Raw genomic sequence first — 20,667 nt, forward strand, 5'->3', positions numbered from 1 at the left:
AGTTGATTGTACCAAACATCTATTACAGTAATGGAAAGCTGATTAAGATATGTGATTAAGAATCAGCTGATTAAGATATGTGAATTCAAAATTTCTCAGATTTAGTTTCTACTCTGAGCTCTGCCACCATCAAATGAAATCAAACTGCTGCTCAGTTTCCTCCCTTACACCAAATTCTTTGGGAATGAAAGTCTCTAAGGATTTTCCCAGCTCTGAAATTGTAATTTCCTTGGCTCATCGTTTTACAACCACCAGTAAATGTCCAATGTCATCTTTTGTAGTTCCCCAAAATAATCCTTAATTAAAGTCAAACAAAATTTTCTTCACTCTATTTCTTGCTTCTTTCCTTCCAGTGCAATCATTTTTTATACTGTGTCTTCTCCCAGCAGCTTTTTTATTCTCAGCCAATCCCAGGCTCATTGACCTGGCCCCAGCTCACTTCCTCCACAGGCTTCAGGAAATGACAACACTTTACATTGATCACATTCTTTAAGTTTTCCTCGGTATTTTGTAGACAAGATTCTCTTAAAGTGTGGTCCGGGACCAACATATCAACATCATTTGGATGCTTGTTAAAGATGCAGAATCCCGTTTTGCCCCAGATTACATTTCAACCATATGCACAGTGACTTGACTGCACATCAAACTGAACAGTTTATTAGCATTTGTTTCTGCTAGTTTCTTACCTGCATATCTTTGAAGGTTTTCAGGTCAGGGATCCTATATATTCTTTTTAATTCAATTAAAACTTCTCGTATATACTATCCACATAACTGGTACCCTGAAATGTTTGTAGAGTGAATGATTGTCACGTGTACCAAATAGGAATATCGACTCAAAATTTAGTTTTTAGGGTAGAGAAATACAATGATGGTAAGCTCATACATACTCACTGACGGAAAACCTGAGTCTCCTCATTTTTAGCGTGCACCAGGAAGGGCAGATTTAAGGACTGCTCTAACAGGCCGCACTCTCCAGTGTTTGAATTTCAGTAACATTACATCATCGATCTTGAACATCACCAAAACCAAGCAAGCATCCAGAAGAAATGTTTAGGAATTCAAGAGTATTTTCTATTTTTATTCAAAGATTGTAGATTATCCATTAACACTTCCCAGTTCTTACCCTGTCTGAGAGAGCGCTAAATGCGGGCGAATACCATGGAAAACTGACACCTAAGACAGAACATCGGAAAAACAAAATACAGCAGCGCCGAAAAACTAGGGTCTTTTGAGCCACTTGTTTCCTAGACCCTTAAAGTACCACATAATCCATCAGTACAGAATGGAAGGAAATGCAATTGGCTCCAAACCTGTGTTTCTTTCTTTTCCAGTTCAGTTTTCAGCTCATCTGAGCTCCCTGTTTCCATTTATTTATTTCTGATACCCAACACCTGGCTCAATGCAGCACACACAGTAAGGCCAACCATGAATTCATCAACACTGCGAAGCTCATTTTATCTAGAAGGGCAAGTTTTACTCATTTTCCCTTTTTAAGTGGCACACTCGAAATAAGCGGAAAACAGATCTCCCCAGCTCGTGGGCCCTCCCCGCAAAGAGCGCACGCGGGCCGCGGGGCGCACGGTGGCGGGGCGCACGGTCACAGGGGCCCGGGGCGGACCCAACGCCCGCGCTCAGGCCCCCACCCTCCAGCGGCCGCGGGAGAGGCGCACAAGGAGGAGGGAGGGGCAGAGGCGGCTCCTCCCGCCCGGGCGCGGATCCGCCGCATTCCTGCACCGTCCTCCCGCGCGCTGTGGCGCTCCCTCCCCCGACAGCTGATTCATTGGCTCGGCCGCCCAGACTGCCTGGCGCCGGCTGCGTGACGTCATCCATTCACCCGGCCCGCCTCCCCCCTCGGCTGGCGCCGGCCGGGCGGTCGCCCTGACAACGGAGACGCCGGCCAGCACAATGACTTCCAGCTGGAGCGGCCAGGCCATCTCGCGCGCTGGCTGGCTCGCGCAGGGCTTAGCAGCGCGGGGGTGGGTTTCTTTCTCTCGCTTCTTTTTTTCCACCCTCCAGACTCCTGGGGGTTCCCCCTGCCGGGAAATGCACTCGCTCTAGTTTTCTAGGGCTCGGGTCCCAGTTCTCTTGTGAAGCGTTCTTTGCAGCCTCGGTTCCGCGGTCGCTGTCTCCCCAGGCGCAGTGTTTTGCTGGGCACCATCCCGTGCTAGGCTCCGCAGACATCCTGGCAGTGAGTGGGGTTCAGCCCTTGTGCAGCGCTAACACCTGCGGAGTCGAGGCTCCTGCCAAAAGGCAAAAGAGGAAAAATTCATTGTCATAATCGCGAGAATGATAAACCTCAGCTGCCTCACAGAAGAAAGTTTGAGTAGGTGTTGATTGCCTCCTGCAATCACAAAACTTTCCTTTGTAAGAATTTGCACTTTATTCTGTTCAAAAAGAGGTTTATATTTTTCTTTTAAGTCGAACTTCACCACGGTTAGGACCTAGAAGTTAACTTAACGCTTCAAAATGGATCAGTCTTTCCAGAACAGAAAATAGATATGAGACGTCATAGTGCTGTAAATTAAGAGTAGATATTATACGACAGACCTACTTAGAAAGAGAAGAGGAAGAGATAGGTGGTTTGGAGCAAGGCGGATAGTTCTCTCCCACCTTCATCCCCATCCAAAACCTTTAAATCCTAAAGGTTTCAAGAGAGGAGGCATAGCTGTTGATCCAAGTTGGGTGGGAGGTAATTCCTTATGCTTCGTTTTCACTTTTTGTGAGTATGTATGTGTGCCAGATTTCTTGCTTCAAAACAGCTGCATTTTTGGAAGTAAGTTCCTTACTGAGAACTAAGCGAAACTGTCCAGTATAAATCCGCATTATTGAAGTTGCTCTTCCGTGAACCTAGAAGACGCAAACTCCTTTCCCAGCACATTCAAACTTACTTCCAGTAAAAATAAGCACGTTGACCCTTTTCTACTTTGTCAGTTCAGATTTCAGCATATAACATTTTTGCTTTGCTATTTATCATTTTAGATACTTGGTCGCATTCTCACATTTTAAACCCTTTGAAGGCAGGGAAGTACTCTTTCCTCAGCCTTTAATCTTCTGACCAAACTGAGTAAATGCACAGTGAGTTCCTTCGATGATGGTATTAAAAAATGATTGAGAACCATCCAATAGTCAAATCATTGTTTATTGGTTCAAAATAATAATTGGTTTCTTTATGTCTTCAATATGCGTCCCAAAAAGTTCAATGCAGACACTACTAAGTAGCAGTTGGCGATCATTAATATCAATAATAATAATAATAATAATAATAAACAACTAATATGGTAGAATTTGTAGTCAAGAGAAGAATACGTCCTTGTCACCTTTTTCTCAGGGGTCGCTGCTGGTAGTAGCACTTTGTTAAAGTAAATGAATAAAAACTCAAACTCGTTACCGATCTAAAATGAGGATCTCGTGAAACATTAATTTTCTCAAATTGCTGCATATTTAAATGTGATTGTGATTGCTTCTTAGCATTTAAAAAATTATAACATGCTTTATAATTATGCTTAATAATCTCCAAAGAAGTCTCTTGGGGCTGACATTTTTGAATAAAATGCTCTATGATATAATGGATGACTGATTAATCCATCTATGTTATTTGAATTCACTTAAACGCCAGGTTTCAAAATCGTGGGGCAGAAACCTCAAGACAGCTAAAACAGATATGTATGTTAGTTTTCTTCTTCCTTGTTGTCTTCCACCAGACTTACTCGCAGGTGTTGTACTTGTTTATCATTTCACTAGCTGCCAGTGGTTCTCAACCTTGGCCACACTTTGGAATTACCCTGTGAACTTTTTGGTTCAGTTACTCCCCTGGAGATTTTTATTTGTGTGTAAAACTTCTTATTGTGAATTGTAGATTCATAAGAAGTTGTGGAGATTGACTAGAGAGGTCTCATACATTCTCCACATTGGTTGGTTCCACCATTGGTTATATTCTGTACAATTATAGTACAATAATAAAGCCAGGATTTGCATTCAGACAAAGAATGTAATTTGGTGTCATCTTAACTTGTGTAGAACCACTACCACAATGAAGATACAGAATTATTTCAGCACCACACTCTTCTGCAATTGCCTTTAGAGTCATTCCCCTCTCTAGCACACCACCTCTAACCCTTAGCATATGCTAATTTGTTCTTTATTTCTATAATTTTGTCATTTCAGAAATGTTTTATAAATTAAATTGGTTCTTGACAGTTTGTCGCCTTCTGAGATTGACTTTCCCCTCCCACTTACCACAACACTCTTGAAATTTATCCAAGTTATTCTTAGTGAATCATATTCCATAGTCTGGGTAAACCAGTATTAATTTAACCATTCCTCTGTTGTATGATATTCTTGTTGTTTTTTTTTTTAACTATTGCAAATAAAACTGAAATAAATAATATGAGTTGTTGTTTTATGTGGACATAAATTTTCATTCTTCTAATACAGATGTCTAGTAGTATGATTGTTGGGTCATATGGCAAGTGAATATTTAGCTTAAGACACTGCCAAATTATTTTTAAGAAATATTGTCCTATTTTACATTTCAACCAGCAGTATATGAGAGATCCAGTTTTTCCATATCCTTGCCATCATTTGGTATTGTCACTTTTTTTTATATTAACTGTTCTGATAGGTGTGCTGTGATACTTTGCTATGGTCTTAATTTGCATTTTCCAAATGACTAGTGATGCTGAACACATTTTTGTGATGTTATTTGGCGCCCACATATCCTCTTCAATGACAAGTCTCATGTCTCTTGCTCATTTTCATATGGGATTATTTTGTTACTGTTGAGTTTTGAGAACTCTTTATAAATTATAAATATGATTCCTTTATTAGATGCTTGGTTTGCAATTTGACCCAATATTTTGCTTAGCTTTCATTTTGTCGAGTAATTGCAAATGGGATTGTGTTTTAGATTTACATGTGTTCATTGCTAGTATATAGAAATACAATTGATTTTTGTATGCTGATCTTTAATTTTGTGATTTTGGTAAACTTTTACTCATTGGTTCTAAGAATTTTGTTATTCTTGCTTTGTTTGTTTTTGCTTGCTTTTAATAGATTCTTTTGGGGGGAGCAGGGAGAATTATAAAGACAATCACACCATCTGCAAAGGACAGTTTTAGTTTTCCTTTTATTTCCCCCCTGTATTGTGCTAGCTAGAACTTCCAATACTATGACTTTGTTGTTGTTTGCCTTTTGACGATGTGATCTCTCTATATTGCCCAGGCTAGTCTTAAACTCCTGGGCTCAATAACTCCTCCTACTTCAGCCTCCTAAATAGCAGTGGTTAAAACAGACCTTGGGAGGAAAGCATTTAGATCTTTCACCTTAAGTATAATGTTAGTTGTATGCTTTATTAATTTTTTGTTTTATTTTTTATCAATTTGAAGAAGTTCCCCCTCATTCCTAATTTTCTGATAATTTTTATTCTGAATGGATGTTGAATTTTGTCAAGTGCTTTTCCTGTACCAATTGATAGGATTTTGTGATTTTATTTCTTTAGCCTGTTAATATGGTGGATTATATTGATTGATTTTTGAATGTTGAATCAGTCTTTTACCCCTGGAATAAACACCACTAGGTCATGGTCTATAATTTCATGCTGATGTAGTGCTGAAATCTATTTGCTAATATTTTTGTTAAGGATTGTTACATTTATATTCATGAACGATATTGTTCTAGAGCTTCTCTCTCTCTCTCTCTCTCTCTCTCTCTCTCACACACACACACACACACACACACACTTGTGCTACCTTTGTCTGGTTTTGATTAGGATACTATTTACTTCCCAAAATGAATTGAAAAATGTTCCCACCTCTTGGGAGAGGTGTGTACAATTAGTGTGAATTATTCTGTAAATGATAGAATTCTATGATGAACCAATCTGGGCCTAGAGATTTCTTTTTCTGGAGTTTTAAAATTGCAGATTCAATTTTTTTAATAGTTATAGTGCCACTCAAATGACTTGGTGTGAAGTTCTTTAGGTTTATCCTGCATATCATTCACCTGAATGATTTTGTGGAGTTTTCAGCCATTATTTTTTCAAATACTTTTCATTCTCACCCTTTTCCTTCTTGTTTCTGGATTCTAAAGCATGAATACTACATGTTTTGTTTCAGTCTGTATTAGTCAGCTTGCATCACTGTTACAAAAATACCTGACATAATCAACTTATAAGGAACGAAATTTTATTTGACTCAGGTTTTGGAGGTTTCAGACCATGATCTCTTGGCCCCACTGCCTTTGAGTCTGTGGGAAGGTAAAACATCATAGCAGAGTGTATGGCAGATGAAGCCATACATTCACGGTGTCTAGTAATCACCAAGAGAGAAGAAAGGGCATGTGACTCAGTGACCTAACTTTCTCCCACTGGTCCCCATTTCTTAAAGGATCACTCAGCTCTCAATAGTGCCAACAGACTGGGGATCAAGCCTTGAATACATAGGCCTTTGAGGGACACTTATCCAAACCAGAGTATATTCATACTAGTCCTTGGGGCTCTGCTCATTTTTAAAAATTCTGTTTCCATCTTTCATATAATTAATCAGATATCTTTCAGCTAATTTTTTAGAGAAAACTATTTTTCAGATAGAGCAAAAAGAGATTTATTGTCTTCAAGTTTACTTTTTTTTTTTTTTTTGCTTTGTTTTGTTTTGCTTTTTTATTCTGCTGCTGAGGTCATCCACTGAGTTTTTAATGTTTGGTTATTATTTATTTATTTATTTTGGTGGTAGTGGGGTTTGAACTCAGGGTTTTACACTTGCTAAGCAGGTGCTCTACCACTTGAGTCACTCTGCTGACCCTAAATTTTGTATTGTCCAGCTCTACAATTTGTTTTGTTTCTTTTAAAAATATTTTTTTTTCTTTGATGGGTCTTTTTTCCTTTTCATTTGTTTCAGTGAACCCTGAAATATTTCTATGATGTTGCTACTGCCTTATTGCTCCTGGTAGAAGTGGAAATCCATGCCTGTGTTGACCATGGAGATTGGTGGGGGGGCAGAGACCTTTCATGGCTACTGGGCAGGGGTGGGAACTATGGTTCCTTAGATCTCTACTGATATTGCCCTGACTGGGAGAGGCACAAAGGCCTCATTACTACTTTCCACTTGGCTACCAGTGATGCTGAGAAGTTGGAGTGGGTTCCTTACTTCTGTGTAGTAGTAAATTTTTTGACTTTCCACCAAGCTTTCTCTGATGCCATTCCAGTGGGGAGGGGAGAAGCACTTTATTACTGCTGCGGTGTACAAGTCCAGGCTTTCCATGTGGTCTCCATGGATACCTCAGTGTGGGAAGGCAATCCATGGTGAAGATGAAATTCCTGGCTCCCTACTTTTCTCTTCTGAAACCACTCAGCTCGGAGTGTGGGATATGTGGGAAGGTCAGAAGACTCTTACTTAATTTTTGTTCTGGTAACGTTGTGGGTAGGGCCAAAAGTTTTCTCTCTAAAGTTTGGTAGGAGTTATATGGTGTCTGGCTGTTATTGTCTAAGCATATTCTGTGGCTAATTTGCCTCTTTACTTGACCTCTGTCTAGAGAGAGAAAGCTTTTGTTGATGTGTTTTGTTTAGTTTTGGTCAGCACTGGTTGGCATTTCTGGGTTGCTAGTTTCTCCAGCACTTAGTCTGGGACATTTGAGCAAAAAGTAAACCCAGGGAACTCTTTGCCTAAATTCTCTCCTTGGTTCACTTACTTTTCCTGCCCTTGCCTTCAGTCTTATGTTTATTTTTACATATTTCTAGAGTTTTTAGCTGTACTTAGAGGGAGGAATCTGAGGAAAGTATTCCACTCCATCATTCTAGAAATAGAAGACCCAATGTTTTTAAATGTTGATTATTCTCTTAAGGAGTACAAAGTTAAGACCAACCTAACTATGCCTATTAGTTTAACACTGGAAGATTGTGATCTCTTCTTTTCTTTATGAAAGGAGCCTCAGTTTCTGCTTCTCTTGGATTTGAAAGTATTATCAATAACTTTGCCCAATAGTGAAAATACTTTGAAAAAGAGAAACACCACTATCTTATTCTTTGGAAGACAGCTGGCCCTGTTGGAATACACAAGGTTGTCAGAAGCAAAATATCTGCTATAATGAGATCCCAGGCAAGGATGTTAGCATTTTAAAATTTTTTATTTTTATTAGCATATTATTGTTGTACTGGGGGTACATTGTGCCATTTACAAAAGTCTTTACAATACATCTTAGTTAAATTCACCCTCAGGGTTCTTAGCATTTTTAAATGTTAGTATAATTTTACTCTTGATAACATATCAAGAATAAGAATGTTATATATAAAGGAACTGAATACTAGTTCTTTCTTCTTATGCTCTGTATATCACCTGAATAGTGATTAAGGAAACTAAATACTTGTGCTGGGTATATGATTTAGAGGACTTATCCTGGAAGCCTCTTAACTCTTAGTCTCAGTAATAATCAGAAAAAAATAGTTTTAGGAAATATATCCTTGCAAGAATAGAAATATGGATTAAAAAATAATCCAAGATATAAGGTCTGGTAGGTTAATTGCATAGGTCAATATGAAAGACTATTAAATCTTTTCATATTAACTTATATAACTATCCAACCTGTAGTCTTTTTATCAGGTACTTATTGGGTAACAAAGACCCCACTCCTGCTTGACCATCTTCATCATGATTGTGCAAATTTAACCCACAAGGGTATTTTAGTCTTCAACATCAGGTGGCTGAAGCTGGATCTTAAATTATATGGATAGTGAGAAAGCAGTTCAAGTGTTAATATAGATTTATTAGGTACTTAGGTTTAAAACAGGTTCAGAGATGACTCATTTTCACCAATAATGTTAAATTAGGTTTTGGCAGATTAGAATGGATTTGATAACTACCATCTTTGAATTATCATCAGTGTGGAATTGTACTCAAGATTCAAATGGTGACTTGCAAATAAACTTTTTCTATAATTTATTTGTGTGCAAGTAGGACTTAAGGGCTTTGGGAAAAAATAGCAAATTTCTTTCTTCTCACCAGTTGTTAGTTTCTGGTAGACTTGAAATGTGCTTTTGAATTAACTAATCAAGTTTCACTAAAATATACCCATCTTCATCCACCGAAGGAGAAGAAGAAGGAGAGAATAAAACAGAAAAACTGTTGAGAGAAAGACTATTGAGAGTGCAAAGGGAAGGTAAAAGTGATTGGTTGTGGTACGACTGAATAAAGAAGGAAGTAGAGTGATTGGTTGTGGTACGACTGAATAAAGAAGGAAGTAGAGTCATAAACAGAAGCAAAAGCACAAGATAAAAGTTAGAGGATAAGGCTAAGTGCCTGGAAATTTCATTAGGTAAAATTCTTCCTACTTCTCTGACTATACTTTTCCATTTTCTTTTAAGCGTTCTTTACCTATTTATTTCTTAAATATTGGTGTAGTTTGGGCTTCTGCTTTCTTCTTCCCACATATATTGACCCTGGATCATCTTGTCCAATTCCATGCTTTCAAAGTATTATGAAAAAGCTAAAGGATTACAAATCTGTGTGTTTAGCTCAGATCTCACACTTGAGTTCCAGATTCATGTATCAGATCTCTGGTTATCACAGATGTCTCTATTTGGATGTCACAGAGGCTTTTCAATCAACATGTCTCTTCTGTGTTCTCTCTCTTTCATTACACAGTACCACCATTGATTCAGACTCACAAGCCAGAAACCCAGGCATCATCTTTTAAGGTTTTCTTTCATACAACACGTTTGAGAAATAAGCAACTTCTGTTGATTTTCATTCAGGAGTCCCTGAAAAATTGACCACTAAGGGAAGTCAGATTAGAAGAATTCTGAAACAGGTCAGAGCAGATGTACAACATCATCCTCAGTCTCAAAACTAATATCTCCCCAGGCTGTTTTACTCTCTGCCTCATGACACTTGATGGAGCTTTGTTATTATCCTTATAGTCCTGACCAGTTATTGTGAGTATTTGAATTTTTAGGTTCATATTCTTTCTAGATCTTCATATCCTGTTATATTATCTCTGTCCTTTTTTACTTTGTTTTGTCTTCTCCTTTCAGTTTAGTTATAGTATATGCCAAATGTTGAATTCTTATTTTGCTTCCATCATTTATTATATTAGTTACATTTGGGTTATGCTGACCAGAACCTTAGTTGCTTATAGAAAGGTTTATTTCTTTTTCCAGCTACATGGTCATGATGATTGGCTAAATGTCTTCTTCTGCCAGATTTCAGTGAGAATGACAAGGCTTCTAATGTCTGGATTATTGTTGGCTAGAGCATGAGGAAGGGAGGAAGCAAGGAATATCCTGCATTGGCCCTGAAAGGCTTCTACCTGGCAGTGTTAAATGTCAGTCAAGTCCATCTTCTAATGACCAAAGCACATTGCATTACGAAACACAGCTTCAGGTAGGTCCTACACTATGCCATGAAGGTGAAAAATTGGAATAGGTGGTAAACTTCTCCAACATGAGTACTAGACTCACAGGTCTCCCTTCCTCCCTTCCTCTTTTTAAAAGTGCCTGGGAAGCCAGATGCTGGTTGGTGGCTTACACCTATAATTCTAGATACTCAGGAGGCAAAGATCAGGACTGCAGTTTGAGGCCAACTTGGGCAACAAAAGTGAGACCCCCATCTTGAAAATACCCAACACAAAAAGAGCTGGCAGCATGGTACAAGTGGTAGAGCACCTGCTTAACAAGTGTGAGGCCCTGAGTTCAAACCTGAGTACTGCCCCCCTTCAAAAAAAGAGATATCAAAACTCTTGGGAATGCCAGAAATGTGGGAATCCGAGCATTTTGAACTTCAGGATGATTACACATATTGCAAAATAAAACTTAATTTCTAATACACTGCACTGTAGTGGTGTAAATAGTGGTTCTAAGTGCAGTTTGATTGACAGCAGTGATCCAAAGTCACACTGACAGTAGAATCAGGTCTAAAAGACTGCAGGGAAGTCAGAATTTCAGTCAACCAAAAGCACATCCCTTAGGACTTATTCCTAGCTGTAGGGTGTTGCTGCTCAGAATTATCAGTTACATGAATCACCATGGCAATTGATGGATATAAAAATTCAGTACATCCCTTTTCCTTGTAGTGTTTTAAAATTCTTTCTCTGTGTCTGTTTCTCTGTGATGTTGTTAAATCTAGGCAACAAGAAAATACTCTGTCTTTTGTGAAATTTAAAAACTTTTCTTAGCAGCTCTAATTTATTTTGAAATGTCTGAATATTGCTTTTGACCAAATAGAATCCTGTAGTCTACCCATTATATTATTAATATGCTCACACTCGTATATACTCCTAATACTGTGTCTTCAGATGGGTCATGGAAGTCTGTTTTTATATTGGAAAAATATGTTAAATATGAACTGGGGCCACTAACTTCATAATAGATCACTTATTACATTGAGTCGATGTTAAGTGTAAAGTAGAATGACAGGAATGAAATCCAAAGTAGCATGTATATTAATGATAAATACACATATACATAAACACATGCACACAGAACTGTCTCTCAGTATATGTGAGGGACTAAATCCAGAGACCCCCACAAACACTAAAATCTAAAGATGCTCAAATGCCTTATATAAATTGGCATGATATTTATATATAACCTATATACATTTCCTATATATTTGAAATTATTTCTAGATTACTTATAAGATCTATTATATTAATGTAAATAGTTGTTATACTGTGTTGTTTATGGAATAATGACAAGAAAAGAGTTTGAACATGTTAAGTACAGATAAAATATTTTTCTTCCAAATATTTAAGTCCAGGCTTGGCTGACTCCATGGATTTAAAATGCATGGACATGGAGGGCCATCTCCATATGTGTGTGTGGTCACATATGTGCATGTCTATGTGTGTATGCCAACCCAAGTAACCATGCTGTTTTCCGCTGGTTAGCCTGTGTCCCCACACATCACCCCCATGGAGCACTCCCATTCATTTGCTTCTAGCAGGAGGTCACATGTACGTCCTGTAGAGTAGAGTCAGTGGGAGACTTCTCTACCCACTGTGTTTGGACTAAGTAGAAAGTTATCCTATAATCATGTATTTTAAAAAAGAAATAACCTTACCATCATTTGAAACAAAGCCAATTATTACTTTTAAAAAGCTACCTGCTTTCAATTAAGCAGGAAATTATCTCAGAAGCCACTTAATTTGCTTTGGTCTGTAGTCCCACAACTGCTTTATGCTGAATGGAGCATGAAATTAAATATGTAACAACTATCTTAATGGTTACGTTTCAGGAAGCCAGCACTTTGGAATCTTAGGTATACCGAGTGGTAATGAATGCAAAAAACATGCAAGTCAAAGAATATGGTTGTAATGAATCTGAGAAAAAAATTTACTAATGTATAGTCAAAGCTATCAACATTTTAAGTTTTTTTCTATTAATTTATGCATACAGTACATGTAGTATCAGTATAGTATGGAAAAACTTCTCAAGCTTACAATAAAATGTCCTTCCTCTCCATGGAAAGTTGTACAATGTTTTCTTGGGTCCAAATGTGAAGTAGGTTGTACAAGGATACATGAAGTGAGAAAGGTGTAATGAATTTTTACTGTTTGTTGAAGAAATACCAATACTAATCTCTTGTTCAAGAAGCTTCTCTTTGTTAGAGCCACGAAGACATACTGTTTGCAGTGGAGAAACTGTTTATGTCTACATATAAAGGCACTAGTTTAAGCAGGAAATTTTAGAAGCATTACTAAAATGACACTTCAATCAGTGCTTAACAACGTTGTAAATGTTAGATGGTTCTCAGAGCCTCTTATTTATTTAAAACATTTTTACAATTTTAAAACTATTTTTATGCTAGATACATCTTTTCATACACTAATCATATTATGAGTAAACATTTAAAAATCTCTCTGTAAATGTGGGTAAAAGCATCTTTGCTCTTTTATAATAACTTATTTCAAAGCCATCATTTTCTTTCCCTTCTTTCTAAAACTAAGTTAGACGTTCTTCCAGTTTTATCAGAAATTTTGACACACAAAAAGAAAAATTTGACTATATTTTTTTTCCTCCATGTGTTAAGCAGGGTAAGATTGAGCTGAGATAGCTTGCAAGGTTCCATAGTTACTCAAATATAAATTTTTTTGATGCCACAGTGTTTAATTTTTTAGTGTGTATCATTGAATTTACCTATATTTAAGTGTATTATGAAAATATTTTCCACCCTTAATGTAATAACTGAGACTTTGAAGCTACTAGGGTAAAATATAGGGAAATCACTTGAAGCTATAGCCACAAGTAAAGCCTTTCTGGATAGGACTCCAGTAGCTCAGGAAATACCAGCAAGAATCGATAATGGTATTGCATCAAATTAAAAAGCTTCTACCCAGCAAAGGAAGCAATTGTGAGTGAAGAGACAGCATACAGAATGGGAGAAAATCTCTGCCAGCTATCCATTTGAAGGAGGATTAATATCCAGAATAATAAAGAGCTCAAAAAATTAAACACCAAAAGAACAAAGAACTCAATCAGTAAATGGGCAAATGAACTTGGCAGTTCTCAAAAACAGTAGTGCAAATGGCCAATAAAATGTGAAAAAATGTTCAACAGCATTAGGGAGAAGCAAATCAAAATGACAATGAGATTCCATCTCACTCCAATCAAATTGGCCATCAAGAAAACAAACAACAACCAATGTTGGTGAGGATGTGGGCAAAAGGAACATTTCTACACAGTTGGTGAGACTATAAATTAGTCTAGCCACTATGGAAATCATTATGAAGTTTTCTCAAAAAGAAAAAAAAACCCTAAAAATAGAACTATCATAAGATTCATTTTTCTCCTTCTTGGGCATGTACCTGAAGAAGCGCAAGTCAGCATGTAATATGTGTGTACCCATGTTCATCTATGCAGCACTATTCACAATAGCCAAGTTACAGAATAAGCCTAGGTACCCATCAACTGATGAATGGATAAAGAAAACACGGAATATATACACAGTGGAGTTTTATTCGGTCATAAGGAAGAGTGAAATTACATCATTTTCAGGAAGATGGATAGAACCAGAGATTATCATGTCTAGTGAAATAAAACAGACTGAGCAAGACAAGCACTGCATGTTTTCCCTTTGCATTTATTCTTCAGTTCTTCGTGATCAGGGAAAAAGCATAGAGCATAATCACACAGAATCCTTGCACAACACTCTGTGTGACCTCAAGAGAGGTGCTTCATCTCTCTGAGCCAAATTCCTGTAAAGCTGCAGCAGTATTTCATGTATACATTGAGAGCAATGATAACTGTTAGAATTGTATTATTTCAGATATGATAACACAGCATTTAAGAAAGTGACTGATACATAGGAGTGTCTTATTTTTATGATCTGAGGGCCTTCAATTAATTGGAGAATCATCTCATCCTCCTTTTGTAGCCTGTGTCCTGCTATTGAAGATCCTTTCTCTTGTAAGTAATTCACATTTGTTTATTTATTTAATCATTCAACAGCATGATGAGATAGGTCCTATTGTTAGTATCCCACTTTACAGCAGAAAAACACAAAGACCAATGATGTCTTACCATTTCAGGCAGAAAGAAACATGCGGAGTGGTATTTTGTATTCAAGAGGCCTTTTTCCAGACAAACATCAGATATTCTCTTATGTGGAACCTAGTCATTAAAAATGAATGACAGGAATGTAAAAAAGATTCTGTTGGTGGGTGTGTAACAGTGGAAGGGAGGAGGGTGAAAGGAGAGGGTAAAGAAGGGGAGAATATAGTCAAAGTACTTGATGTATGAAAATAGAACAATGAAACCTGTTGAAATTGTTTTAAGAAGGGGTAAAAATAATGAGGGGAATGATGGAGTAAATTTGATCTGTGTATATTTTATGTAAGTAAGGAAATATCAAAATGAAACCACTTTGTACAACTCATATATGCTAATAAAAAAGAGGACTCTTGCCCTGAAACATGGCCAAAAGTTTTCCCTTCTACTTGCAATATTATCAGCCTGTAAAATATGTCTCTTCTGGAACCATGTCTCTTTTAGGATGGGGCGTTTGTGACCAAGTGAAGGGCAGACTTTTGGACATGGAATTTGTTCTCAGCAAAGCCACATCTTTGCTGCATTAAAAGGTATTCTAGAATAGTTAGTTGCATTTATTCAACAAGAAATAAAATAAAAGTTTAAAGATAAAAATAAGCGTGTTTCTTTAGTTGGAGGTGTAGTTATATAAATATATACAGGAAGATATAAGTTTCCAATTAGTGAGTGGAGTTTTGTACACGTGATGTCAATTAACGCTAATGAATAATGTGTGTGTGCATGTGTTATAATAGATGGCCATGCTAAGCACACAGTGCTCTCTGCCAGGAAGCAGATCTGTCTATTATAACTTATATGTGATATCACACCTATGAAATCAAGAAAATGAATTAATTTTATCCACAAATATTTGGAAGAGCAATAATTTTGAGAGTTAACCAATTCTGTAAGAAAAATTTAGGGGATACATTGTACTAGGAAATAATTGGGCAATATTTTTAAAGCATTCAACTTGGAAAAAAAATACTTCACTGAAAAGAGTGAATTTAAACACAGAATCTAAGAATACCTGGAGCTGTGAAATTCAAAATTGGCCAAATTTATACCAGAGCAAGGTTGTCCTAGGATCTTAGGGAGGTAGGACTAGTTTTACCAAATATTCACTTCTGGGAGCCTGACAGAACCCCAGAAAATAATTTCGTATGATTTATTTACATGGGAAGTTGCCAGAAAATAGAATTTAAAAATGAAAATAAATTTAGTCTCAAAGAGTAGTAACCAGTATTCTAGCTCTACGATGTACCAGGTTTTAAAGTATATTACCTAATTTTCTGCATTACTCCATCCACATGGCATGCTTTCTGACTCAGGGCTGCCAACCTTTACTTTTTCTTGCTACTTGTAATGGCCTGGACTGCTAGGCAAAGAAAAGAGAACAGCACCCTGAGCTCCCTTCTTGTAGAACTTCTTTATAACCCTTCTTCCTCTCTTTCCTCACACTGGACTCTCTTCCCTGTTCCCACTCTTCTTTCTCTCTCACACACATACATACTCCTTTTAATTTAAGAGATAGGGTGCTGAGCAGTGAAGTTTGTAGGTGTATATATACATTTTAAAATTTGAATGCCTATTGGACATTTACATAAAAAAAGCAGACAACTTGAAAAGGTGGAAAGAAGAAACTGCAACTACTTAAGCCTTGCTTTTCCAAGAGATGATTGCAATAGTGCCAGTTTCTTAATTTTATTTAAATTTACCTCTGCCAACTTTGGGTGTCTCACTTTCTGTACTTACCAGAGACCAAGCATGCAGTGAGTGAATGAACTAAAAGTTCATGAAAGGAGTATTGCGAAAAGGCTAGAATGATTACCAGGACAGTTTTCTAACTTTTTATGATTAGAGAAATCCAGACTCAATGCTCTATTATGCCTCAGTTTCTTATGTGTAACATGGTTGCAGGAATCTTTGTTTCTTTGTAATTAACACAAATGGTTTATAAGATGAATGTAGTATCATGTTTAAAAAACATTATCACTAATCAGCATTGTGAAATGATAGAAACCATAAAATGGTTGGAAGAAACAATGAATAAATTAGTGTATTTTTCAATTTTCACTTCGGCATTAAATAATTAAAGGCAATAGAAAAGGGATGGCGAATCTGTAGCAATATACTAATTGTCCATCTTCCTGTAGTTGATTATGGTATCTGACCTGCTGAGACTAAAGGTAACTACAGAATCTTTCTCAATAGAGGATCTCAATATATATCTGTTAGCCAACTGGAGTTGTATTTGAGTGATAATATATTTGCAATCTCAAAATATTTAGAGATTAATAAGCAAAAGGCAGGATTTTGATAGGCATGACACTTGTCTAGGACCTATTAACCCTAGCTAATCATGAGCATTTATGGTCAAACACATGAGATACAACTTCTCACCAAAGAACGTCACTTTTGTTTTGGAATACTACCATATGCAATATGATATGTGACAAGAAGAGAAAGTATGTTAATAAAAACATTAAGCACAGAAATTATCTATTATTTGCATTGCAGTATTATTATTGCTCTTATAGGCAGAAAGGGAGAGAATGAGAAAGGAAGGAAAGATATAGCTCCTAATTTTGTTACTGTTCAAAAGTTCAAAGCAAGGCAGGGCATAAAATGAAAATCTTACTTCAAGTTTTTCAGTCAGTTATTTATATATATATCAAAATATTTTATAGGTGATTTCTGAGTAATGTGTGTACATACTGAGTAAAGATGTGGACCCTTGAAGGGCTCTAATCTAGTGAGAAGAGTGGACATGGAAAGAGAGACTCACAATTTAATGTAGACATACTATGCTAGACCAGATAACTATCCGAGGTGTTGACCAATAGACAATAACGGCTGTCTCTTTAGTTAGTAACTACTGTTTCATGTTCAAATATACACTTTAATTAAAATTTTAAATCTGTGAACATTAAATTGTTAAAAATTACAAAGCATATTGTTTTATTGAATTGTACAGGATGTGTACTATGTATAAGAATTATTTTTATGGAATTTATATTGGAAATTAATTTACACTGCCTTGTCAGTAATTCATTTAATCATAGAAAACGTTTCAATGCTGTATTGACTGCTTATAAAGAAAAACTGAGGATTTAAACTTACTGTAAAAAGTAACCTAAAGTGTTTTTTTTGTTGTTGTTGTTGGTAGTAGGTCTTGAACTCAGGGTCTCATACTTGGCTAGCAGTCACTCTACCACTTGAGCCACTCTGCCACCCTGTTTGGTGTTGGGTTTTTTTTTAGATAGGGGCTTGTGAACTATTTTCCCAGGATGGCTTCAAACCGCGATCCTCCTGATCACTAGTAGCTAGGATTGTAGGTGTGAGCCACCAGTGCCTAGTTCTAATCTAAAGTTTTATTCATTTTTTCAACATATAGTTATTGAGTATTTGCTAAGGCCAAAACATTGTTTTAGACTCTTGGATAAATGTATTTGTAGTCTAGTAGAGGGAATAAGATCTGTATCTGGACCATAAAGGAGTTCCAAACAAATACTAACGAAGTTCATAGCTACATCTATGGCTATGGTTTGGATATGATTTAAGTGTATTCCCCAGCAGATAGTGTGTTAGAAGCTCGTTCCTCAGTGTGGCGATGTTAAAATGCAGTAGGACATTGCCAAGGTAGGGATCAGTGCCCAGTTCTCATGGGACACTGGTTAATTCTTAGGAGAGGATTTTTATAAAAGAATAAGACTGGCTCCTCTCCAGATGCTTTCTCTCTGGCTTCTTGTCTTGCCATGTGACCTCTCCCTCTTACACATAATCCCACCTTTGTGATGCTATCCACCATAAGGTCATCATCAGTGCCAAGTCAATGCTAGGCCCATGACCTTGAACTGCAGAACAGTGAGCTAAATAAGCCTCTTTAAAAAGTAGCCAGCTTCAAGTATTAAAGTATTGGAAAATGGGCAAATATAAGTATATATATATATGTAAAACACATAAACATATATTTCTATATACATATAAGTGTGTATATACATATTTATAAATATATGTATATATTTTATATCAAACTACAGTATACGTACAGAAAAGTACAGAGTACAGTTTGAAAATATATACAACACTGTAATCAATATTTAGCTCAACCTTAACTGCACTACATTTAGCTTTAGCTTTTATGTTTAGGTATATGATACTTCCTGAGGTTTTTATTTTTTAGGATATGGAGGATTTTTTTCCCCATATATGGTAATTCAATTATTGTGATACCATTTACTAAAAGCAGTTTCCTTTCCCCATTGAATTATCTTGGCATATTTGCCAAAATTAGTTGAATACAGGTGTGTGGTCTTATTTCTGCACTGTACTCTGTCTTAATGGTGCCCTATGATGAACAGAAAATCTTAATTTAATATATATAATTCATTGGAAAGTACTTATATATACCTTTATAGTTAGTGCTTATTGTGTCCTATTTATTGTGAAATTTTTGCTACTCCAAAGTCATGAGGATGTTCTCATGTGTTTTCTTCTAAAAGATTTATTTTACCTTTCACATTTAAATCTGTAGTACCTTTAGGGCAGATCTTCCTGTGTATATATGAGATAAAGTAAAAATAAATATTAATTTTTTCCCATAACTATTTAATTAACTAAGAACCATTTGTAGAGAATCGTATTTCCCCACAGCATGGCACTGAGAGGTCCCTGTAACAAATCAAATGCTTTCATATATGTGCTTTAATTTCTAGACTCCACTTTGTTGTATTGATCTAGTTCCCTATTTTTTATGACAATTTATACTGTCTTAATTTAGTTTGGTATCTGGAGTATATTAGTTTTGATATCCGAAGTATAAGCTTTCTTCAAATGAAGCAACATGATTATTTTGGTTATTTTTGGCCTGATGATTTCTATATAAATGTTAAGAGTTCATTTGTCAATTTCAAAATATATACAAAATTTGTTAAAGATTTATGATTGCATTTTTCTATGGTAAAATGTGGGGAATTTTATTAGCTTTATGATATTAAGCCTTTCAGCTCATGAACATAGTATAACCTTCTATTTATTTACATCTTTTAATATTTCTCTCCTAATATTTTGTACTTTTCAATGAAGATGTCTTACAGATTTATGTTCTATTCACACTTAGGTACTGAATTTTGAGAACACTTTGTTTCTGGCAGTACTGGAGTTTGAACTCAGGGACTCGTACTTGCTAGGCAGGGGCTTTTCCTACTTGATCCGCTCTGCCAGCCCATTTCTGTGATGGGTTTTTTTGAGAAAAGGTCTTGAGAACTATTTGCCGGGGCTGACTTCAAACTGCAATCCTCCTGGTCTTTGCCTCCTGAATAGCTAGGATTACAGACATGAGCCACCAGCACCCAGCTGATGTTGTTTTTCTGTATCAACTTGACTGGGCTACAATCTACTTGAAAACATAAAGCTGAGAATATTGTTGTATTTTTACAGTAAGTTGAACTCTGTACCAAGCTGTAAACTCTGTAAGACAGTCTTTGCTTCCATGTTTCTTTTTTTACAGCTGTTTCTGAACATTGTGTTTAAAGGCTTATAAGCAGTTTTACACTACTTGAAAACATGAATCAGTTATTAAATCCAACATTAATCTATGTCTTGCTGGGGAGGTATTTTTCACAGTAGTACCACTAATCCCTTTCCCTTGAGTAAGGAGGGTTACCTCGGATAATATGTGTGGACTGACTGAAGAGTTGGAAAACCTTAAAAATAAGGCTGAGGTAGCTGGGTGCCAGTGGTTCATGCCTGTTATCCTAGCTATATGGGAGGCTGAGACCAGGACGATCACAGTTCAAGGCTAGCCTGGGCAAATAGTTTGTGAGCTCCTGTATCCAAAATAATCAGAGCAAAATGAACTGAAAGTGTGACTGAAGCAGTAGAGCACCTGCTTTATAAGCATGAAGCCCTGAGTTCAAACTCCAGTCCCATCGAAAAATAAATAAATAAAATAAAATAAGACTGAGGTTTCCTTACAAAGAGATGAAATTACATCTGTGGATTACATCTTTGCCTGTACCCATGAAGTTTCATTCTGTTCATGTTCTTTCCTTCCTGATTGCCTGGTCTAGGGGTGTTAGACTTCCTTAAGTAAGTCCGCACAATAATAAGCCAATTTTCTATACTAAATTTACCTATCTATCTACCTAC

Source organism: Castor canadensis, chromosome 8, assembly GCF_047511655.1.
Source record: "Castor canadensis chromosome 8, mCasCan1.hap1v2, whole genome shotgun sequence".
In the NCBI taxonomy this organism is placed as follows: Eukaryota; Metazoa; Chordata; class Mammalia; order Rodentia; family Castoridae; genus Castor; species Castor canadensis.